Source organism: Heptranchias perlo, chromosome 11, assembly GCF_035084215.1.
Source record: "Heptranchias perlo isolate sHepPer1 chromosome 11, sHepPer1.hap1, whole genome shotgun sequence".
In the NCBI taxonomy this organism is placed as follows: Eukaryota; Metazoa; Chordata; class Chondrichthyes; order Hexanchiformes; family Hexanchidae; genus Heptranchias; species Heptranchias perlo.
The window spans coordinates 31,988,573-32,013,500 of NC_090335.1; the positions used below are offsets into that span (position 1 = coordinate 31,988,573).

A 24,928-nucleotide genomic window follows, 5' to 3' on the forward strand; every position below is an offset into this window, starting at 1 on the left:
CCTCTCTGTTGTTGCCATCTGTGCTCTTGTGCAGGTGCCTGTGGCGCAGCACTGTGTTGTGGAGCTGCAAGTGGCGGAAGTGCACGCCGTGCCTGGCGAGGCTGGTGATGTTGCTCGTCCACGAATGTAGCGGTGAATGCAGCCATGGCGCCCCCCCCCCCCCCCCCCATCCTGATTGTGTGAGTTTGAGGGGGTCCAAAAAGTAGTTAAATATGTGTGAACAGAAGAATTTTGAGTGGAAAGTAAGAATTTGCAGTGAAAACACAAAGATCTCACAGCCAAAACTTTGTCTGAAAGAACTGAATGCCCTGCTGCAATAAGTGACCTTTGCTCCCCATCTGTCAAATAAGCACTTGAATGTCCCACTGGCTGCTGGCTGAAACACATCTGTTGCAACCTGGAGTGTTTCCCACAGCACGGGAAACACTCTGAGGAAGCTTCAAAATCGCACCCCTGCCTCAGTGTGGAGAAAATTAAGTAGTTCAACTACTTAAACTATCTAAACAACTGTGTCAAGTATCATCCCGCTGGCTTTAATTGCCGGTGGGATTTCCACAATCGGGAGGCGGCACACACCCAAACGTGTCAGTGGAGAACCCGGAAGTCTGCGGGTTGGAGCCGGGTTCTGAACCCGAGCGGGATTTCCCCGATTTTTGGAGCCCCCACACACCCGCAATTTCCTGGCAAAAATTGAGCCCAACGACTCAGCATCCACAGCCCTCTGGGGAAGACAATTCCAAAGATTCACATCTCTCTGAGTGAAGACATTTTTCCTCATCTTGGTCCCAAATGGCCGACCTCTTATCTTGAGACTATGATCCCTAGTTCTATACTCTCCAGCCAGGGGAAACAGCCTCTCAGCACCGACCCTGTCTAGCCCTCCAAGAACTTCATATGTTTCACAACACAACTGTAATGCTGTAGCATATCCTAATATATATTGTGATTACCTCAGAGGATGCAAACATTAAGTAGTAATAATTGCAAGTTTTTTGCCATAACAGTTCAGTAAAAACTCTTGAGTTTTTCTTTTTGTTGAAAAATAGATTCAGCTTATGAAAGTCTGAACTTGGTTTTTGGCTTGATTTTACCAAATGCCTAAATGTCATTCCTGAATTTGCATCCATAGTACAATTGTTAAAGTAATGTAAAACTTCATTGCCAACACTATAGCAACTGTAGCCAACCTCTCAGCGTAAGATTTTACTCCATTCATGTTTCAGCAAAAATAAATTTTGATTACAAATTAATTTTGCCAAGATGCAAATAAGTGCACTGATTCACCACCCCCCCCCACCCCCATTTGCCTTGGGGTTTGTGTATGGTACCCTGTAAAAAAGAAGTCTACATTAATGCAGCTCACAGCAATGCCCAAAGCAGAATTTGGTGCCTTTTAGGGTGGCATATCTGGTACAAAATGGAAAGGTGCCATATTAGCAGCATGTATGGAAAAATAATAGATGTTTTAAATTAAAAGTCAAAAAATCCTCTTAAAATTGACCCCTTTGCTTTTACATCCAGAAAATGTGCAAAAACAGATTTAAATGTCCCAGCAGGTGGTTATTTAGCAGTGATAAATGACACTTTGAGCCATCCAATAAAATAAGAAAAAAATGTGCTTAGAGTACCCATACTGATGAATGCATCATAAATAGAACCCTGCCTTTTGAAAGGTAAAATAAACTGCTTGTCCTGTACCACAGGGCCTCTCAGCGTATCTATTGTGATATAGTTTTTGCCAAGCCATTTAAGAGTATTAGTACAGCTTTTTAAATCATTTTTTTTAGTGCAACCATGATTGATGATGCCATCATAAACTTAATTGCACATCACTTTTTAGAGATACTTTGTAAAATAATCAATTTTTCACTTTACTAGGATCATAATGCCTCTTTAAAGTTAAAGTAATTTAAAAAAATATATTTTGGAATCCTCCTTTCCTTAAGTAAAAAGCAAAAAATTAAATTAAATCTAAACAGTTCAACAAGTTGTGCTTGTATCAAATTTGATTTTCCATCATCTTTTGTCCAACTTTATTGTTATAATTTGCTTATATTATCATTTATAAGCTTACACAATTTAAATGTTTATTTACAAGAAATATTTGCAGTAAGATTTAGATTACAAAGGAAGACATGGAATGCAAACTCATTGAACCAAATGGAATTACGTACGAACATACAAATTAAGAGCAGGAGTAGGCCATTTGGCCCCTCGAGCCTGCTCTGCCATTTGATAAGATCATGGCTGATCTGATTGTGACCTCAACCCTATTTTCCCGTCTACCTACTATAACCTTTGACTCCCTTGTTAATCAGGAATCTATCTAACTCAGCCTCAAAAATATTCAATGATCCTGCCTCCACTGCTCTCTGGGGAAGTTCCTCAGACTCACGACCCTCTGAGAGAAAAAATTTCTCCTCATCTCTGTCTTAAATTTAAATTATTAAATTATTTTTAAATTGCGTCCCCTAGTTCTAGTCTCTCCCACAAGGGGAAACATCCTCTCAGCATCTACCCCTTCAAGCCCCCTCAGGATCTTATATGTTTCAATAAGATCACCTCTCATTCTTCTAAACTCCAATGTACACAGGCCCAACTTGTCCAACCTTTCCTCATAAGATAACCCCCTCATCCCAGGAATCAGTCGAGTGAACCTTCTCCGAACCGCCTCCAAAGCAATTATGTCCTTTCTTAAATAACATTCAACAATGACTTGTATTAAAACATGTCAAATCAAAACAAAAAGTGTTATATTCTTTCTACAGTAAAGTTTTATTTTAAAAAATAAAATAAATAATAATGTCGTCTAACGGGCACACCTGGTGCTGCAGATTTCTGAGTCTAGGTGGCAGCACTGAGCAATCAGTCCCAGAGACCGGAAGTGTTGTCTGTCGGGCCTATTGGGGAGGAAGTCTCGCGAGACCTGGCCTCCGTGGCCGCCATATTGTATTTTGGCTACGGCCTTTTAATAAGTTAGAGAGGGAGCGGAACAGGGGGGAAAGAATAGAGAGAGAGAGAGAGACGCAGAGCGGGCTCGGGGTGGCCTGGAGCAAATCGAGCTACCCAGGGAGGGGGGGAAAAGAGAGAGCGAGGCCGCAGACAGCGCCCGCCCGCCCGCCGGCTGAGAGGAATGAGACTGTGGGAGGAATGAAAGGCGGTAAGTGGAGGGAGGGGAGGTTTGTGTCTCAGTCTGTGTGTCTGCAGAGGGGCTGGGACCAGCCGGCGAGCAGAGCCTCTAACCACCGCCCCCCCCCCTCCCCCTGCCTGCAGTGAACCTGGAGGCATTTTCTGCTGCTCCTCCTCCCCATCCTCCTGCCCACAGTCCCACCTTCAGCGAGGGAGAGGAATACATCTCTGCTGCATTGCCACTCACCCCCTCCCCTTCCTCCCTCCCTCTACCTACAGCACAGTATTTTACACACAGACCTGCTGCTGTGCTTGTTCACTGTGTCACTGATATGTTGACATGATTGGGAGACATCACTGTATTATGGTAATTTGTTTTGAAAAGCTAGGATTCTGCTATTTGGTGGCAGAAGGTTTTGATTTGTCACTGTCAACTGTGTCCTGGTAAACTTAGTTGATTTGTCAATATATTATAATTGATGTGCTGTATGATTTTGTTTTGTGTTAGGAAAGTGCCATGTCCAGCCATATTTGTGTGTTGGCACAAGTTGGTGCCAATGCTATTGTGGTGCTTAATTGATAATACTAAGGTTAAGTAAATGTTTAAATGTCAATTTTTGCTAGTGGAACAGTTAAAATAATACTGTAATGACAATACTGAAATATCAAAATACAAGACCTATAATGATGGGAAATCTGCCTGATAAAACTAGAACATCTATGACTGTTAAAAGTTGAGCACTGCTGCAAGAGGTGTAAAGTCTAAGAAGCCCTGTTAATGGTTATAGATTGGTATGTGGTGTGTACAGTATGGTGATTTGTCTAGGCTGGTTTTAGCAATCTTGTTTGTATTATTTTAGTATAAGATGATTTAGTTCTGATGTAGTTCCATTCATGTGTGTTGTCATTCCATGTTATACAGTACAATTACTGGCAAAATAAAATCAGTTCTGGTGTGACCATATTTCCAGATGTTACCAGACCCATTTATTTACAGTATTTTCTGTCTTACTCCAGATCCTAATAGTTTTGTATAATATGCTTCATCATAGTCAGTGCTATGTGTTATTCATGCCATGGCCCTCAATTATTTATTTCTGGTGGAGTGGTTGAAAATGGTTTACTCCACTTTGCAATTAGTTGCAATACTAGGAACTCGAATGTCAATTTGACACAAATTTGACACTGTCACAGTATGAGTGCTTAATTTCCCTACAAAGTTGGTCCCATTATCTTTTAGGGATAAATTTGTACCTGAATAGCTTCAAGACAATGGTTAGGCCTCAAAGATGGTCCTAATTGATGCAGTGATTGCTTCAGGGGCAATTTTTGGCAGTGTTCAGGCTGTCTCCTGTGGAACCAGAGGGTTTAACTCATATTTGTTCCAATCTGCTTTAGACAGCTCTGCTCATTCGAAAGTGTGCTCCAGATAGATAACATGTTTAAAATAATTTCATTAAAAGGGGATTGAATTACTGAAAAATAGTGAAAACATCTATAGTGATCGTTTTAGTTCCAACCTGGTTCTCTTTCATACATACAGTCACCAAGTTGCAACTGAGTAGGAATGTAACAAGTACAATAGAAAGTTTTCTTTTTTCCTCTTGGACTTAAAACCTATTTTGTAAAGACAATTCTAGATATAGAAATGAAGGAACTGTGAAACAATATCCATGAAGCTGAGATTAGCTTTGTTAGTGTGCAGTGTAGTTGTGTATGCAATTACTTCAATCCATCCATGAAAATTAAGTAGCTTGTGGGGCTATACTCAACATGGATTACAGATCATGCATGATGCTAATAGAAGTTGTATATTTGTATGTGTTTAACATACATATTAAACATTACATCTGAAAACCTGCACATGTATATCGCACAATACTTATTGGCTTCTCTGAAGACTTCAGTATGTCACATTGGTGTTTGCATTAACTACTTACTGCTGTTAATTTTTACATGTAGTTATGCAGCCAAGAAATGCATGTTATGATTTGTGGAATATTGGTGCAACTCTTTGTACATCCAAATTTTAAAACCTGCATTGAATGATCACATTTGGGATTGCACCAAACGGGTGCTGAAGATAGGCAGTTGTTGAATCCAGGTGACTTAAGTATAAGAACTTCAATCATTAACCTGAAAATGAAAATTGGAAACACTGATAATTTTTAAATGAATACTCTTGGGTATTTATGAGGAAAATATCCTTCATATTAACAAAATTCTCTATTTAGAAAGACTTGTGATGCAGTGGATGGCTTCCTGAGCAGGAAATAATTTTCACATGTTTGAGGTGCTAAACATTGCCGTTGCTTTCAGCCTTAGTTTCCAGCACCCTTCACTATTTCACTAAAAGCATTCAGCAGCCTTGTAAGGTGGGAGCAGGCAAAGAGCACCCTGTCTTGGAAATAGTGCTGAAGTTGTTGCTTCGATCAGGAGGCTAGTCACTGTATTGTAAGGCTTTTTAAAAATTGACCTTCCCCATTTGCAAAAAAGAAATGTTTGTATATTTCCCATAAATACTTGAGTATCATGCAATCAAAGAATCATACAGCACAGAAGGAGGCCATTCAGCCCATCATGCCTGTGCCTACTTTGAAAGATCTAACCAATTAATCCCACTCCCCTGCTCTTTCCCTATAGCCTTGCAAATTTTTCCTTCTCAAGAATATATCTAATTCACTTTTGAAAGTTACTATTGAATCTGCTTCCACCACCCTTTCAGGCAGTGCATTCCAGAATATAAGCACCATTTCTTGAGGTTGAATATGGTTGCTTGATCCAGGTATTTACTTGCAACTACCATAAGAGTAGGACCGTAATAATGTTGAAATTTCATTCTGTTGCAGGTCTTGCACTGAATTGAAATTAGAAAATTGGTAGGTGAGAGAAAATGTCTGCTGAAGCCAGATGGCTATTTAATCAAAATGAACAGGCAGCTTACTTTCCTAATAGTGTAGTCAAGTCTTCCATCTGTAGGTTTGTTTATGCTTTCATTTTATTATTTATTCCTAGAAACTGGTGGTATCAGTATCAGGATATTAGGTTATTTGTCAGTTTACAATAAGTGAAGTGTGCTGGATCATTAAGTACCTGTATAAGGTGCAGTTAATTGCACCATGTTATATGGGACCTTTTAAATTTTTTTTTGTTTGATATTGGACAATAGCTGCTGTTCTAATGGTTTGTTGTAGAGGGTATCCAAGTTTTGGAACCAGTGCAGATAGTATTCACCAAGACTTTTTGCTGGTAATCCTTATAGGGACTGCTGCTACCATTCCTTTTATCTATTTGTCTGTGTAATTGTGTGCATAATGTAATATGTCTGAATGAAATTGATTATTAAATCCCTTTTTTGTAAGACTCCCTGATATAACATAGTCTATCATTTTATTTTCATTAAAGTCCTCCCTTTAAGGAACTTTAAAGAGACTGTATATAAATTACCCTATTAATGTACTTTTTAAATAAGGCAGAAAAAACACCTAGCAGTTTTTTCCATGCATGTCTTTATATCACAGCACCTGTAATGGTTGTGGGTTACTGGAAAAGAACATTGGGATTTCTAATGTATATTGAAGGGATAGTATTGATTTTGTTAGAGGTATTATCGTAAACTAAGGTCGAAAGAGGGAACTAGGTGGTGCACTGGTTTAGACACTGACTTTTCACTTCAGGGTCTTTTGTTCAAATTCAACTCAGACTAAAGGGATGAAAGTTTTCTCTACTAGTTGCAAGAATCCTATGAGTTTGAGTAGTCCCAGTCCAGTTCCTAGTGGGCATTGGCCTAATTTGGCATTAATTAGCAATCTTGCTCAAAGGCTACAAGCTGACTGGTGTAAGAAATGGAAAAAATGTCTCAATGGTAGGGGAGACTCTTGAGTCTAGAACTGAGGTACGTTATTGGAGGAGACTAGGGGGAGCTGCACTTGGCTGTGCTATATCTGACTTGGGAGTGTTTCACTGGGTGCGTGAAATGGGGAGTTCCATTCCCCAGCAGTAATGTAACTTGCCTTGGTATGCACAAAAAGTGTAAAAACAAATTGTAGATGAATATACAGATGGTAATATCACATGTTTTGTAAAGGACTTTGGCTGTGACCTAACCATAATGAAGGTTTTTTTTAACTTCCCCTTCCTGAATGTGTTGCTTTTTTAGACACCATATGCTGTTTAAATATGGGACGTGACATGAGTAGCTTCCCTGCTGGACTGAATGAGAGTTCATTGGTTAAAATTAAGGAAGAACAGGGAGCAAGAAGGATCAGAACTTGGTTCGAATACTCCAGTTAGATGCTACCATTAACAAAGTGCTGGATAGGAAGGCAAGGTATTGGCAGAGAGAATTTTTGCTTGTGTTGTGACGAGTTTGCTTGACTCTTAAAAATAGAGGTTTTTTGTTTGTGTATATGTGTCCTTTTTTAATGATGTTGTGAGACGTGCAGTGACTAAGCTATGAAGTTACAATACTTGGTCAGTGATTCAGCACACAATAACTCAGCTTACTGTACATCGTAACTAAAGGTGGTTTACGGGTACAAGGCATTGTTTGACTTGTGTGCTGACTAAATACCAGGCCATTTAATCAGCACACATAGTAACAGTTTATGGCGACTTCGATATATGCCATGAGGAAAAGTATCTCAGCCTCTCAGAACTTATTTTCTTGCCTTTTTTTAGATGCCATGGCTAAGGTTGGGAATCTGTGTGATGGATCCAAAACCTGTACTCTACCACTTGGTGCATAGCAGATACCACAAAACTCCCTCTCTTTCTAAGGCAAAACCACATCAAACACCCCATTTTTAACGTGCTTTTTGTAGAGCTCTCAAAAAAAGCAATGCAGAAAATGCTCTTGCACCATATCATTTTATGATATTTCATCAGAACCATTTGAGGGACATGGCCTTGTTAGTTTCTGCATGTTATCCATTAGAACTCAGTGGTGTACTACTCTATTCATGCTTTCCTTCTTTTAATTAGTAATTGTACCGATTTAAAAGGTTTTGGGTATAAAACGGTTTTGTCTTCTACAAAGAATTGTGGGTATGGATATTTTAGATTGTTTTCTGACCGGTTTTTCAGAACTTTCAACTTTTGTTTTCAACTTAGATATTTCTAAAAAGAAAACAGTGTGCAGTGATCCAATTGGAAATTTGACAATTTCCCCCTAAAGAGTGTTTTGAACAAGTTCTACTCTTGTGAACCCATTGTGATTTGGTTTTTTGTTGATGGCACAAGGCCACAAAGTACAGTTTATGGATACTGACTGTCTAATAAACCTGGAATATATTCCTAATGGGACTTTTTTCTCCTAAATGGACTCTAGTATTACATTCTTTTTTTAAAAAAAAATAATTTTGAAGTGTGCCCAATGGCTAGGAAATGCATTACCAGGCATGGTACTAAGTCTTATTAACCAAAGAATTCATGTTTGATTGCTCTGTGCTGAGTTGGCTGATCTCAGCTGAGATAATATTTATCTCTATTCCCATGAGCAAGGGAGGGGTATAATTAATCATCCAGAGCTCCCACTTCAATTTCAAGTTCTATCCAGTGTGTGGGGATCAGGACAGTTCAGGATAAGGCTTGAGTGTGATGCATTTCATGGTGAAATTGCCTGCTCTCACCCATTGCCTAGTTTCACAGGTGAAGAGTGGGCACTTGGGTGAGGTACTGTGGGGCTGGCTGCACCTTTAGACCTGTACCACATTAAAAGGGAGCTTCGTAAGCAGAGGAAGGGAGGAAAAAGTCTGATTTAGAAGAATCAGTGTGATTATTACATTTTTGAAGTATACTGGCTGATGTTCCATGGCATTGCTCACAGTGAATCAGAGATTTTATAAGAGTGTGTTATGCTGAGTAGTATTGCTTGGGACAATTACCTTTTCAGCATTGGGAGTGGTCCTGGGAGCATTGCAAATGGGGCAAGGGGTCTGGCAGTACTGGAATTGGGTCTCGGGGTCTAGCAATATTTTGAGGGAAGGAAATCCTAGGTTTTGGGAGCTCACGGAGAAGGGGCGATCCCACTGTTTTTGGGAACGTTGGAGAATGAGTTTTCAGAAACACCGACACAGGGTCTGTGGTCACAGGAATCAGACCCTGAGATCTGGGCCTGTTGGGAAGGGGGATCTTGGGTCTGGGAGCATTGGGGGCAGTTCCAGGATCAGGCAGCACAGAGAATGCGGTCTGGGGTGTTATGAGCACTGAGAGGACACCTGGGAGTTGTGGGGTGGGGGGGGGGTCCCTTGGGTCCAGCAGGACTGGAAGAAAGTTCTCGAGTATTTGCGGGGCCAGAACCTGGCAGTATTGGGGGTTGCTGGGATCTGGCATTTTTGGGCATGGGGTAGGTGCAGAGTGAAGTCTTGTTGGGAGGAGGAGTCCAGGATAATGGGACCAAGAAACTGTTATCTAGTTCCTGCCTTGAAGCATTTAAGTGTAAATTTTATGCTTATTAAAATGAATGGATGGAAAATCAGAGTGGGAGTGTGCGATTTCTTGAAATTCACCCGTGGCATGTGCCAGTAACGGAAAGTTTAGTACATCGTTAGAGTTTACTGACTTACACAGCCTTTAATAAACATAAATTCCCACCAGAGAATGCTCAAAAGTTTATGCAGTGCCCAAGATTTTTTAGAAAAAAAATCCCTAAGCCTCAAAAATGGTTCATGAGAGACGTTTTTAACTGAATTTTAAACAGGAATGGCTAAAACAGTCTATCTTCTGTCAACAATATTTTTGTTTTTTCTAACCTTCAACAAAGATACTATGATCATAAGTACTGCTGTTCACAGGTGTTGTCTGTCTGAACAGTTCATAATAGAAAATAGCATTTGCTGATCAAATTATATAAATGCCAGACTTGCTTGTAATTAAGTTTTAAGAATTCAATCTCCATTTTCTTGTAATGTCTGAGAAAAAGCAAAGCAGCTCTGAAATCCTTGTAGGATTAGGGGTCACACTCTTCCACACTTCAACTCCCATTGATGAACAGATTACATGCTCAATGCACATATATGATTGAGAGCTCTAATCAATTGAAACGCAATGTAAATCCAATAGTAGAATTCCTGTATATTTGGTTAACACCTGTCACAATCGGCTTGGAGTTGCATTGTATATTACTATATAATGGTTTCTCCTCACTTTGATTTTTGCTGAATTAAAATACTTCTCTGTCCTTGCCGATTAACATTGGTTCCTGATTCCCCAACATCTCAAATTTAAAATTCTCCTCCTTTTATGTTTAAATGCCTCCATGGCCTTTCCCCTCTCTATTGCTAACCTCTTCCAACACAACATTCCTCTGACCCAGGCCGCCATTGAGGGCCGTGCCTTCGGTCATCTAGGCTCCATGCTCTGGAACTCCATCTCCCTGAAGTCTTCAGTCTCTCCACCTCACTTCTCTTTTAAGATTCTCCTTTAAAACCCACTGCTTTGACCAAGCTTTTGATCATCTCTCCTAATATCCCCTTCTTTAGTTCAACAACTTTTTTTCCCTCTTGGGCCTGTGAAGCACCTTGGGATGAATTTCTACATTAAAGGTGCTATATAAATCCACCATCTCCTTCATAATGGCATATGGCTGAATACATTTTCCTTGTATTTCAACTTTAAATTTGAAAGAACACAACTTAATACAACTAAAATGCGCTCAAATTAACTTGATAGAGAAAAAAAAATTATATCAAACCAACAACTGTATATGAGTTTTGTATTTTTACTGATGGGGTATAAACAACCAAATCAACATGTATTGCATTAGCAACTGAGGTATTATTGTAGTTAATATAAGCTACTTGATTCAGTGGTAGCACTCTCGCCTCTGAGTCAGAAGGTTGTGGGTTCAAGACCCACTCCAGAGACTTGAGCACAAACTCTGGGCTGACACTCCAGTGCAGTACTGAGGGAGTGCTGCACTCAGAGGTGCTGTCCTTCTGATGAGATGTTAAACTGAGGCCCCGTCTGCCCTCTCAGTTGGACATAAAAGATCCCATAGCACCATTTTGAAGAAGAGTGGGGAAGATCTCCCCGGCCAATATTTATCCCTCAACCAACATCACTTTTAAAAATAAAAACAAATTATCTGGTCATTATCACATTCTGTTTGTGGGACCTTGCTGTGTGCAAATTGGATGCTGTGTTTCCTAGATTACAACAGTGACTATACTTCAAAAGGACTTAATTGACTGTAAAGTGCTTTGGGACCTCCTGAGATCATGAAAGGCGCGATATAAATCCAAGTCTTTTTTTCTTTTTTGACTTTAGTGCTCCAAACTAGGGAGAGGAAATATCAGGCAAGGTTTCCCTTCATCACTATTCTAGTGGATGTTGGGTGAGGATGATTGGTCAAACAGCTTGCCAACACTGTCCAGGCTCATAACTGAATAATGGTGCCACATAAAAGATTATTGCTCAAGATAAAGAATCACTGGATTGGGGGTAATATTCTGGCATGGGTGGAGGATTGGTTATCCAACAGGAAGCAGAGAGTTGGGATAAATGGTTCATTCTCGGACTGGCAACCAGTAGCCAGTGGTGTTCCGCAGGGGTCGGTGCTGGGTCCCCAACTCTTTACAATCTATATTAACGATTTGGAGGAGGGGACCGAGTGTAACATATCAAAGTTTGCAGATGATACAAAGATGGGAGGGAAAGTGGAGAGTGAGGAGGACATAAAAAACCTACAGGGGGATATAGACAGGCTGGGTGAGTGGGTGGAGATTTGGCAGATGCAATACAATATTGGAAAATGTGAGGTTATGCACTTTGGCAGGAAAAACCAGAGAGCAATTTATTATCTTGATGGCAAGAGACTGGAAAGTACTGCAGTACAAAGGGATCTGGGGGTCGTAGTGCAAGAAAATCAAAAAGTTAGTATGCAGGTGCAGCGGGTGATCAAGAAGGCCAACGGAATGTTGGCTTTTATTGCTAGGGGGATAGAATATAAAAACAGGGAGGTATTGCTGCAGTTATATAAGGTATTGGTGAGACCGCACCTGGAATACTGCATACAGTTTTGGTGTCCATACTTAAGAAAAGACATACTTGCTCTCGAGGCAGTACAAAGAAGGTTCACTCGGTTAATCCTGGGGATGAGGGGGTGGACATATGAGGAGAGGTTGAGTAGATTGGGACTCTACTCATTGGAGTTCAGAAGAATGAGAGGCGATCTTATTGAAACATATAAGGTTGTGAAGGGGCTTGATCGGGTGGATGCGGTAAGGATGATCCCAAGGATGGGTGAAACTAGAACGAGGGGGCATAATCTTAGAATAAGGGGCTGTTCTTTCAAAACTGAGATGAGGAGAAACTTCTTCACTAAGAGGGTAGTAGGTCTGTGGAATTTGCTGCCCCAGGAAGCTGTGGAAGCTACATCACAAAATAAATTTAAAACAGAAATGGACAGTTTCCTAGAAGTAAAGGGAATTAGGGGTTACAGGGAGCGGGCAGGAAATTGGACATGAATTTAGATTTGAGGTTAGGATCAGATCAGCCATGATCTTATTGAATGGTGGAGCAGGCTCGAGGGGCCGATTGGCCTACTCCTGCTCCTATTTCTTATGTTTTTATGGCGACTTAGGCAAGGTAATGGCGGACAGGTGACAATCATGGAACAATACTGCAGCTTAAATCTGTGCCTTCAGGAGAAGTGGAAGGGTGGGACCAAAAACTGCTGAATTTTGATTTTATTTTGATTATTGTAGATCATGGGCTAGTCTGGGTATGCATTCTTTTTTATTCATTAATTTTCACATACAGCAACCAAAAATTGCAATTAATTATATTCCTGAAATGGAATTATTGTGACATGCATTTCATATATCAATGTCCATGACGCTGGAATAAATACCAGGGGTCAGGTAATCCTACTTGTATCCTGATCAAGTGTGATCTGACAGAGTCAAAAAGGAGGGGGGAGGGTCTGGGTGGAAATAATAGGAGCCTAATGATAAGGGATAAGAGAAAAGGCCAAGGGTACAAAATGTGATAAAGATAACATAAATACTCTGGGAACAGAAAAGGTCATAGGAAGTAATAATAAAATACCTGTTTAAAAATATAGCAGGAGTGATTTTAAAAAAAAAGATATTAAATTGTCTGTATAGCAATGTACAGAACATCAGCAACAAAAAATGTGACTAATTCATTAGTGGTAATACACCATCAGGGCACAGGGCAAGGTGAGGGCAGTTATGCAAATAAGTTATGTACACAAATGCACATAGCATAATAAATAAAACAAAAGTTAAAAGCTTAAATTCAGCTTAAAGGGGATGATGTAGTAGCCATTACAGAGACTTGGCTACAAGCTAGGCGTGACTGGGAGCTAAATATTTCCGACCACAGGATCTTTAGAAAGAACAGGGTGATTGGGAAAGCAGGAGTAGTCACCATATTGATAAAAGATACAATTACACCAGTGGGGGAAAAAAAGGAATTCAGTAAAGGTGATCAGGCAGTGGTAACACTGGAACAGCAAGGGGTGTTCCAGGAGTTGTCTGCAGACCTTCTGACACTAGTGATGTAGTGGGAATGTATAAATATGGAGATCGGGGAGGCATGTAGTAGAAAAATGTGGTTATAATGGAAGATTTTAATTTTCATGTGGACTGGAAGAAGCAGACAGTTCAAGTAGTAAAGTCAGTGAATTTCTGGAATGTATTCGGGGCAGTTTTCTGGAACAACATGTTTTAGAACCGACTAAAGAACAGGCCATACTAGATTTAGCGATGAGTAATGAACCAGAAATAGCTAACAATCCAACATTGAGAACATTGTGAATAGTAATAATAAAATGATTGAATTTGCTATGAGGTTTGAGAGGGAGAAGGGAGAGTCACAAACCAAAGTTTTAAATTTAAGGAAAACTTCAAAGGGATGAGAAATAAATTGATTCCAGTATAGTGGTCTGAACTGTTAGTGGGTGAACCTACCTCAAACAGACAGTGGGAAGTATTCAAAGAAATATTCGATAAAATGAAACCAGTACATACCCCTAAAAGGCATTGGCTCCACTTATGTAGTTAAGCACCATGGTCAACAAATGAGGTAAGAGGTGTGGAAATCTAGCGGACTGGGCGTGCCATAAAAAGCAACAAAGGGATACAAAGAAAGTAATGAGGTGCAGAAAGGGAATGTGAAAAAAAACTTGCAAGGGATAAAAGTTTTTACAAATATGTTGAGTGTGTGTGGTACGGGGTAATATGGACCCATTAAAGACAGATACAGGCAAGACAGTAACGGATAGTAAGAAAATGGCAGACATGTAAAACATGTACTTTGTGTCAGTTTTCATAGAGGAGGAAGAGGACAAAATACCAGTGGTACCATGGAACCTAAAAATAAGTCAAGGGCAGGAATTTAGTGGATTTAATATAAGTAAGAAAATGGTGATGGAGAAAATAATGGGACATAAGATAGATGAATCTCTAGAACCTGATGATTTCCACCCTAGAGTATTACAAAAAACAGGGGAGGAAATTGCAGACATAATTTCCCAAAGTTCTCTAGATGTGGGAATTTGGAAAATTGCAAATGTTACTCCATTATTTAAGAAAGGAGGGAGGGGGAAACCTGGAAACTACAGACCTGTCTGTTTAACATCAGTCATGAGGAAATCTTAGGAATCTTAGTGACTGAGCACTTGGATAAGTGTAAGCCGACTTGGAACTATATCGCCGTTCTTTCATCGTTGCTGGGTCAAAATCCTGGAACTCCCTTCCTAACAGCACTGTGGGAGAACCTTCACCACACGGACTGCAGCATTTTAAGAAGGCGGCTCACCACCACCTTCTCGAGGGCAATTAGGGATGGGCAATAAATGCTGGCCTCGCCAGTGACGCCCACATCCCATGAACGAATAAAATAAAAGCTGATCAGAGACCGCTTGGATTTGTGATGGGTAGATTATGTCTGACTGATCTAGTTGAATTGACTCCCAGAAGGCATTTGATAAGATTCTGCACAAAAGATTACTGGCAAAAATGAAAGCTCATGAAATTGGAGGTAACCGTGACATGGGTTGGTAATTGGTTGGGTGGGGGGGTAGGAGAGAGAGGGTAGGGATAAAGGGAATGTACTCTGATTGCTGGGATGTGAAAACTGATGTTCCCAGGAATCTGTATTAGGGCCTTAGCTTTTCACCATATATATCAATGACTTGGATAAAGGAGTATAGAGCCGTATATCCAAGTTTGCAGATGACACTAAGTTAGGAGGAACAGTAAGTTGTGTAGATGGGGGCAGGAAGTTACAAAGGGACATAGATTAAGGGTGTGTACAAAATTATTCAGAATAGGGAAGTGTGAGGTTGTACATTTTGGATCCAAGAGGAACATATCGGAGTATTTTCTTAATGGTGAGAGACTAGGAGTTGTGGAGGAGCAAAGGAATTTGGGTGTCCATGTATGGAGATTATTAAAAGCTAGTGCATAGGTACAAAAAGTAATGAAAAAGGCTATTGGAATGTTAGTCTTTATCTCAAAGGGGCTGGAATACAAAGGGGAGGAAGTTATGCTTCAGTTGTACAGAGTGTTGGTCAGACCCCATCTGGAGTACTACTTTCAGTTTTGGGAACTGAACCTCGGGACGGAAAAATTGGCCTTGTAGGGAGTATGATGCAGATTAAAGGATTACATTATGACTGCAGGTTGCATAAACTTGGCTTGTATTCCCTTGAGTTTAGAAGGTTGAAGGGTGATCTAATTGAGGTTTATGTTTGCATACAAAGTAAAAGGAAATTGAACCAGTCCTTGACTCGACAAAGTTGATTCTGGTAATGGTAATCTGCGTGACAGACCACTGGTATTCCAGGTATCAAAAACCTTTGAACCAAGGGGACCTAGTAAAATTGAAGTAAATGGGAATCGGGGGGAAAACTCTCCAGTGGTTGGAGTCATACCTAGCATAAAGGGAGATGGTAGTGGTTGTTGGAGGCCAATCATCTCAGCCCCAGGACATTGCTGCAGGAGTTCCTCAAGGCAGTGTCCTAGGCCCAACCATCTTCAGCTGCTTCATCAATGACCTTCCCTCCATCATAACGTCAGAAATGGGGATGTTCGCTGATGACTGCACAGTGTTCAGTTCCATTCGCAACTCCTCAGATAATGAAGCAGTCCGAGCCTGCATACAGCAAGGCCTGGACAACATCCAGGCTTGGGCTGATAAGTGGCAAGTAACATTCGCGCCAGACAAGTGCCAGGCAATGACCATCTCCAACAAGAGACAGTCTAACCACCTCCCCTTGACATTCAACAGCATTACCATCGCTGAATCCCCCACCATCAACATCCTGGGAGTCACCATTGACCAGAAACTTAACTGGACCAGCCATATAAATACTGTGGCTACAGGTCAGAGGCTGGGTATTCTGTGGTGAGTGACACACCTCCTGACTACCCAAAGCCTTTCCACCATCTACAAGGCACAAGTCAGGAGTATGATGGAATACTCTCCACTTGCCTGGATGAGTGCAGCTCCAATAGCACTCAAGAAGCTTGACAGCATCCAGGACAAAGCAGCCCGCTTGATTGGCACCCCATCACCACCCTAAACATTCACTCCCTTCACCACCGGCGCACTGTGGCTGTAGTGTGTACCATCCACAGGATGCACTGCAGCAACTCGTCAAGGCTTCTTCGACAGCACCTCCACAACCTGCGACCTCTACCACTTAGAAGGACAAGAGCAGCAGGCATATTGGATCATCACCACCTGCACGTTCCCCTCCAAGTCACACACCATCCCGACTTGGAAATATATCGCCGTTCCTTCATCGTCGCTGGGTCAAACTCCTGGAACTCCCTTCCTAACAGCACTGTGGGAGAACCTTCACACACGGACTGCAGCGTTCAAGAAGGTGGCCCACCACCACCTTCTCAAGGGCAATTGGGGATGGGAAATAAATGCCGGCCTCGCCAGCGACACCCATGTCCCATGAACGAATATAAAAAAAAAATTACTGAACAGATAGCTAGAGAGGGGAGCTATTGGTTGAGGTGAATATTAGGGGGTGGGGGAAGAGAGAGAGGAATGGTATGTGCCTTCCCAAACTAAAGAAAACTGCCTCAAACATGGATGAAATAATGCAGTAGGTGAAATTTTTGAGACTGAGGAAATCAAATTTGCTGATGGACTCAGCTGGCCACACTCTGGTTCCATACTTGCCTCTTCGACCCCACCACAGCTTCTATGTTTGCAGAGTGCTTGTCTGACATCCAATCCTGATTCAGCTGCAATTAAACATTGGGAAGACGAAAGCTATTGTCTTCGGCCACCCCAACAAACTCTGTTCCTTCACCACCAATTCCAAGCCCTCCTTGGCCACTGTCTCGGGCTGAACCAGACAGTTCACACCCTCAGCGTCCTACGTGAACCTGACCTGAGCTTCCGACCCTAAATCCTCTCCGCCTACTTCCACCTCCATAATGTCGCCCACCTATGCTCCTGCCCATCTGCTGCTGGAGCCCTAATCCATGCTTTTGTTACCTCCAGACTTGACTATTCCAATGCTCTCCTGACTGGCCTCTCGTATTCCAACCTCCATAAACTTGAGCTCATCAAAAACTCTGCCTGTATTATAACCCTACCAAATCACGTTCACTTATCACCTCTTTGTTCGCTGACCTACATTGGTTCCCAGTCCACCAATGTCTCATTTAAAATTCTCATCCTCATGTTCAAATCCCTCAATGGCCTCATCCCATTCTTTGTAACGTCCTCCAGCCGTACAACCCTCCAAGAACTCTGCTTTCATCCAATTCTGGCCTCTTGTGCACCCCCCCCTCCCTTTGCCCCACTTTGGCAGCCATGCCGTCAGCCATCTAGGCCCTAAACTCTGGAATTCTCTCCCTAAACCCCTCTACCTTGACACCCCTCTCCTTTTAAGACGCTCTTTAAAACCTACCTCTTTGACCAAGCTTTATCACCCATCCTAATATCTCCTTCTTTGGCTCGGTGTCAGTTTTTGTCAGATTATACTTCTGTGAAGCGCTTTGGGACCTTTTACTATGTTAGAGGTGCTATATAAATGCAAGCTGTTGTGGTTACCTGGGTGCTGCTGAGGTGCAGGGCTCCATTCCAGGATGGACGTTAGCTGAGCCGACCAATAAGAAAACATGCAATTAGGAAGCACTAATTCTCCCTGAGACGCAGTCGCCTGAGGTAACCTGTATGCGTGGCTACCTCCATTCCAGATGAACCGAAAGAGCATTCGAGCTACAGATCTTAAGGAAAATAGATCCATATTTTCCTTAAGAATCTGCACTGTTGGTTTGCATCCTAGTAACTTGCGTAAGTACTACTTCATTATTTGTATAACTTTTGTCTAAAGATTTGTAATGCATGTACAGTCGTCAGTCCAGTGCAGAAAGTACTGCATGCAATTCACAGAAATGAACATCTACTCAGTATCATTTTGTTAAATTGTTTTTAATAGGAGCACTTTTCAAGAGTCATTCCTCTTTGTTATGGCTTTCACACTACCATTACATTCTAGATTTTGTTGTATTTTTACTTTCCTACAGTTTGTTATGACTTCTTTATTACCTTGCATCCATTCCTGGATGCGAACTGTTGTTATCACTGTTTTTCTCAACCTTGTTTAGTTGGCCACAGGTTGGGTAATTCGAACCATACTTTCCAAATTGCTGTTGCACTTCCTCTGACCATGAACAGCAAATACTTCCATGCTGTTTAAAAAAACATTGTACAATAAGGAGTGTACTTGCATCTTGTAGGTTCCTTTCATGCTTAGTAGACCCAGATTTAAGCTTGAGATTTTTTTTATTGGCTCTGTCTCTTCAGCAATATGTATCCTGTCAATGATTGGATTGTACGCAATGGAAAATAAGTGAGTTATGGAGAGAGACTTAAGTGAAGTGCGAAATGTAGCTACAGAAAGTTGCAAACTGAGTAATGTAGGAACAGGAAAACAAAAGGAAGAAAATGCACTTTAAAATGTGATGAGTATATCTTGGAACGGTAGTGTGGCTAGTTATGTGATGCAAGATCAGTTTTAATTTATGGATGCCCATCCAATTATTTTGGAATGTCATTTTGGCTTAATTGGTAGTCCGCTTGCCTCTGGGTCAGAAAGTTATGGGTTTGAGCTCCGCATCAAAATTTGAGCATATAATCTAGGCTGATGTTGCAGTACTGAGCGAGTGCTGTGACTGTAGAAGAAATAACCATTGAGAATGAAAATTAACACGTGAAAACAAAATTTGAAAGAAGAGGTGTTGTAGACTGTGATCTATTTTCTTTTGTGCGTGCCTGCAACATGGACCATTCCTAGCTGTCAGGGTGGGGAGGATAATCTCATCGCAGCTAGGAGACAAATGATAGTAGTCAGGAGTGACTGGCCCTTCAAGTTTTCCTCCTGCCTGTTGGAGAAATGTCTGAGTCCCTTCGCTTCCTTTTGATGACCCAACCAACATTAGGAGCATGTGTGGATAACGGGATAAATGACTACTATCATTTGTCTCCTAGCTGCGATGAGATTATCCTCCCCACCCTGACAGCTAGGAATGGTCCATGTTGCAAGCACGCACAAAAGAAAATAGATCACAGTCTACAACACCTCTTTTTTCAAATTTTGTTTTCACGTGTTAACCAGCTTTGGCCACTGTATAATTTTATCTGAATTCAGGGTATGTGACAGTCTTGTTAATTTTTTTTCTTGACCAAAATGTTTGTACCAAGTTTCAAGCGCTGCTAAAAGTCTAAATACTGAATGATACTTAGTTTGTGTTTGGGGGCCCAAGATATGGGAAATGCGACACACGAACAATTTGGAATCCAGCAGCTTTTGACTTAAAGTGCTTCTATTCACTTGTACAGTACATTAAGTAATGTACTGGAGATGGGAACTGTCGGACCTTTATACTGTGGTGTGCACATAATGGTGCAATGCTTGGCTAGTCCCAGGTTTTCATTTGTATGTTTAGTTTAAAAGTGGCTTTGGACTCTGTCTGCTGTAGTGTATAAATGACTCAGTGGAATTATATTGTGAGGTTATTCTGTCTAATCTATTGATGTTGAAGTGCAATGTGCAGTCTAGCACTGCAAGTTCATTCCCTGTACAATAAGCATGGAGGAGTTTCTGCTAGCAATGCACAGCAATCCTTCAGAACTGATGACTTAAAAGTTCTTCAATATAATTGTATGTTCTGGTTTGGATTGATTACTTTGGATTGATTACTTACCAGTACAGTAGATCTGACATATACTGCAGTTAAAATGGTTCTCACTAGGTCTGCAGTGTCTCTGTTGTCAGACTATTTTAATAATTCAAAAAAATACTGGCAGATGTGCCACAATGTTACTCATGGTGAGTCGGAGGTAACACTGTTGCAAGAGGAGGGGAAGTGGGGGAGCTGTGCATATGGCTGCTGAGAAAATTTGGAAAGAAGATTTTGAGCCACTGTGAAGTGAGTGTTTGTTTGTTTTTTGTCCTGTTCCCTCCTGACCAGCTTCAGGATGACAAAGGATATGGCCTTAAACTGCATTCTGGGAGTTATAGTGCATAGATTGTTTGCACAGTGACATGGGGTTTTCTAAACAATTGTACTTGGATGCAGAACCACAGAGATTTACATCACAGAAGGAAGCCATTTGGCCAATGTCTGTGCTGGGTCTTTGCGAGAGCAATCCAAAACTAATCCCACTTCCCTACTCTCTTTCCATAGCCATGACTCTCTTCCTCTGCTTCCAATATTTATCCAGTTTTCCCTGAAAGGATGCACATGGTCTCTGCCTCAAATACTCCCTATGGCCAAGAGGAACAATAGGGGGCATGTCAATTTACAGTATAGACAGCAACCATTCGGCCCATTGTACCTATGCTGGCTCTCAAAGAGCTCACTTAGTGCCAGTCATAGGAATTGGAGTAGGCCATATCCATTGACATCCTTATCTAATAATAATCTATCAATCTCAGTCTTGAAAATTTTAATTTACCCAGAATCCACAGCCTTTTGGGCGAGAGATATGGATTTCTGCTACTCTTTGTGTGAAAAAGTACTTCCTGATTTCACTTCTGAAAGTCCCAACTCTAATTTTAGTTCTAGATTCTCCCACCAGAGGAAATAAATTCTCTATCTACCTTATCAAATCCCTTTTATTATTTTAAGGAACCTCATTAGATCATCCCTCAACGTTCTGAACTCAAAGGAATAAAACCAAGTTTATGCAATCTGTCCTCTTAAAGGATTAAATTATGATCTGGTATAATTCTGATAAATCTGTTCTGTACCCCCTCCAAGGTCAAAATATCTTTCCTGAAGTTCGGTGACCAAAAGATGGGTTCTGATCAAGGCGCTGTACAATTGAAGCATCTTTTCCTCAATTTTGTATTCCAACTCCCTTGAGAGAGGCCAACATTCCATTAGCCTTTTTGATTACTTTTTGTAACTGCACTAACTTTTAGTGATCTGTGTACATGGACACCCAAATCTCTTTGCTCCTACACAACCCCTAGTCTCTCACCATTATGAACATACTCCAATTTGACTGTCTTGGGTCAAAGAGGATGACCTCACTTCAGGACACTGAACTCCACCTGCCACAGTTTTGCACACTCCCTTAATCTGTCTATATGTCCCTTTGTAACTTCCTGCTCCCATCTACACAACCTACTGTGCCTCTCCTAACCTTGTGTCATTTGCAAACATGGATATATAGCTGTCTATTCTTCAATGCAAGTCATTGATGTATATGGAGAAAAACTGAGTGACAGATCCCAAGGGAACACCACTTTTCACATCCTAGCCATCAGAGGACATTCCCTTTATCCCTACTCTTTATCTCATACCTCCAAACCAATTACCAATCCATGTCACAAGGTTGTTTCCAATTTTGTGTGCTGCTTCTCCCAGTCTGTGAAAATTAAAACCTCCCATTATAACCATTTTTTTTACATGTTTCCCTGATCACTATATTTATAGATTTCCCCCCCCACTACATCAGTACTATCAAGTGGTCTGTAGACAACTCCTACCAGCGTCTTGCATCCTTTGCTGTTCCTTCACTCTATCCATAAGTCTTTCCACTGCCTAATCACCCTTACTGAGATTTCTACTGCTGTAATTGTGTCTTTTATCAATATTGCTACTCCCCTCCTTTCCCAATTTCTCAGTGCTTTCTAAAGATCTTATTGTCTGGATTATTTAGCTCCCAATCATGCCCAGTTTGTAGCTAGTTCTTTGTAATGGCCACTACATCATATCATTTAAGCTGAATTTGTGCTTTTAAATAACTTGTTTTATTTCTTCTGCCACGTGCATTCATGTACAGCACTTGTATTTTGACAACTGTCCCCACCCTGCTCATGAGTCCCGCTGGTCTTTATCTTACATTCTTTGCCTTACTGTGTGGATTTTCCCCTCCCACTCCCTTAACTAGTTTAAATCTTTCCTCACTGCCCTATTTACCCTTCTGCAATGCCATGGGTGCCTCTCCTGTTTAGGTATGATGTGGAGATGCCGGTGATGGACTGGGGTTGACAATTGTAAACAATTTTACAACACCAAGTTATAGTCCAGCAATTTTATTTTAAATTCACAAGCTTTTGGAGGCTACCTCCTTCCTCAGGTGAACGATGTGGAAATGAAATCCTCGAAATGAAATCGCATATAATTCACAGAACAATGCTTGGTGATTACAGACAGTTTTTTCAACTGCCCGTTGCCAAGGCGATCAGTGTGCAGACAGACAGGTGTTACCTGCAAGGTCTCCGAATATACAAATCACCAAAAAAAACAACAAACAAAAAAAAACAGAGATGGAGAGGTAGAAACATAGAAAAGACAGCAACTGACCCGTTATATTAAAAACAGATAACATTTGTTCGCTGGTGGGGTAACGTGTAGCGTGACATGAACCCAAGATCCCGGTCGAGGCCGTCCTCATGGGTGCGGAACTTGGCTATCAATTTCTGCTCGACGATTTTGCGTTGTCGTGTGTCTCGAAGGCCACCTTGGTGTACGCTTACCCGAAGGTCGGTGGATGAATGTCCATGACTGCTGAAGTGTTCCCCGACTGGGAGGGAACCCTCCTGTTTGGCGATTGTTGCGCGGTGTCCGTTCATCCGTTGTCGCAGCGTCTGCATGGTCTCGCCAATGTACCATGTTCTGGGGCATCCTTTTTATCTCCTGTTTAGGTGAAGGCCAGCCTATCTACTGGCCCTGAAAGTGGCCCCAGTGTCCTAGGAATATGAAACCCACTTTTCTATACCATCATTCCAGCCATGTGTTGGTAATCTTAATCTTTCTCTTCCTGTCTTGCCCAGTACATTCCTGATATTCTTTTAATTCTTTTCAAATATTTATCCATTCCCTTTTTAAAAGCGAATATGGATTCTACTTCCACCACTGATCATGCCTTCCATATCCTAACAGTCCTCTGTATTAAAAAAATAGTAATTCTCCTAACTTCTCCTCTTGATGTTTTGGTGATAACCGTAGAATAGTTTTCCTCCATTTACCTTATCAAAACCCCTCATAATTTTGTACACATTCATCAGATCTCCTTCCAATATTCTTGATTCTGATGAAAAGAACCCCCATTTCTCCAGTCTCTCCTCATAACTAATGCCTCTCATCCTAGATATAATCTTAGTGAATTTCTTCTGTACCCTCTCCATGGCTTTGATATCTTTCCTAAAGTAAAAAGCCCAAAACTGAACACACTATTTGAACTGCAACCTAACCAATGATTTGTTAGGCATTTTGCTTTTGTACTCTATTTTCTGATTTACATAACCTAGGATCCCATTTGCTTTTCTTTTACAGCTTTAAAAATGGGAGGACAAGTTGATATTTATTTATCTGAGCCATTAAGTCTCTATGCTGCTCTCTCTCACTTTTTACTGTTCAGTGTATTTGTCTTCTCCTTCGTCATCCTTCCAAAATGTATCATCTCACATTTAGAAACATAGAAACATAGAAAGTAGGAGTAGGCCATTCGGCCCTCCGAGCCTGCTGCACCATTCAATATGATCATGGCTGATCCCCTATCTCAATACCATATTCCCCCCCTCTCCCCATATCCCTCGATGCCTTTTGTGTCTAGAAATCTGTATAGCTCCTTCTTAAATATATTCAGTGACTTGGCCTTCACAGCCTTCTGTGGTAGAGAATTTCACAGATTCACCACCCTCTGAGTGAAGAAATTTCTCATCTCAGTCCGAAATGTCCTATCCCGTATCCTGAGACTGTGACCCCTCGTTCTGGACCCCCCCCCCCCCCCCAGCCAGGGGAAACATCCTCCCTGCATCCAGTCTGTCTAGCCCTGTCAGAATTTTATACGTTTCAATGAGATCCTCTCTCATTCTTCTAAACTCGAGTGAATACAGGCCGAGTCGACCCAATCTCTCCTCATACGACAGTCCTGCCATCCCATTTCTCCAATAAATTTCGTAAGATATCTATTGGCTCAGTCTACTAACCTGTGTCCTAAAGGTCTTTTGACAGCTAACCACTCTGCCTGTTGTCTTTTCGAAAAATTCTGATATTGTGCCCTCCGTACCAGAGTTCAAAAACAACTAACTCTCTTTCGCTCTGACCTGTGTTTGGTGGGGGGGAGAGGCGGGGGGGGGGGGGGGGGGTGGAGGGGATGCTGCCATTGTCTACGACTCTTCAGTTCCAAATACATCTATTAACCATGATTCTTTTATGTCATTTAACCAACTTCCTATCCATACTGCCACACTCTTCAATACCATGTGCCTTTTAAAAAAAAAAATCAACAAGCCTCCTGTGTGGCACTTTATGAAACACCTTTTGATTATCCATATGCA

General features: G+C 41.3%; 1 protein-coding gene across 3 annotated transcripts in view; it reads left to right on the plus strand.

The window, feature by feature from the left end:
* Positions 1-2,936: 2,936 nt before the first annotated feature.
* The window catches only part of tab3 (TGF-beta activated kinase 1 (MAP3K7) binding protein 3), a 95,977-nt gene continuing 73,985 nt past the window's right edge, over positions 2,937-24,928 (plus strand). Inside the window, exon 1 of one of the 3 annotated variants that reach the window (XM_067992799.1) lies at positions 2,937-3,160. The gene's annotated coding sequence lies outside the window, so the exon portion shown is untranslated. The remainder of the gene's footprint in view (positions 3,161-24,928) is intronic. The other 2 variants (XM_067992802.1, XM_067992801.1) reach the window with 2 other exon arrangements.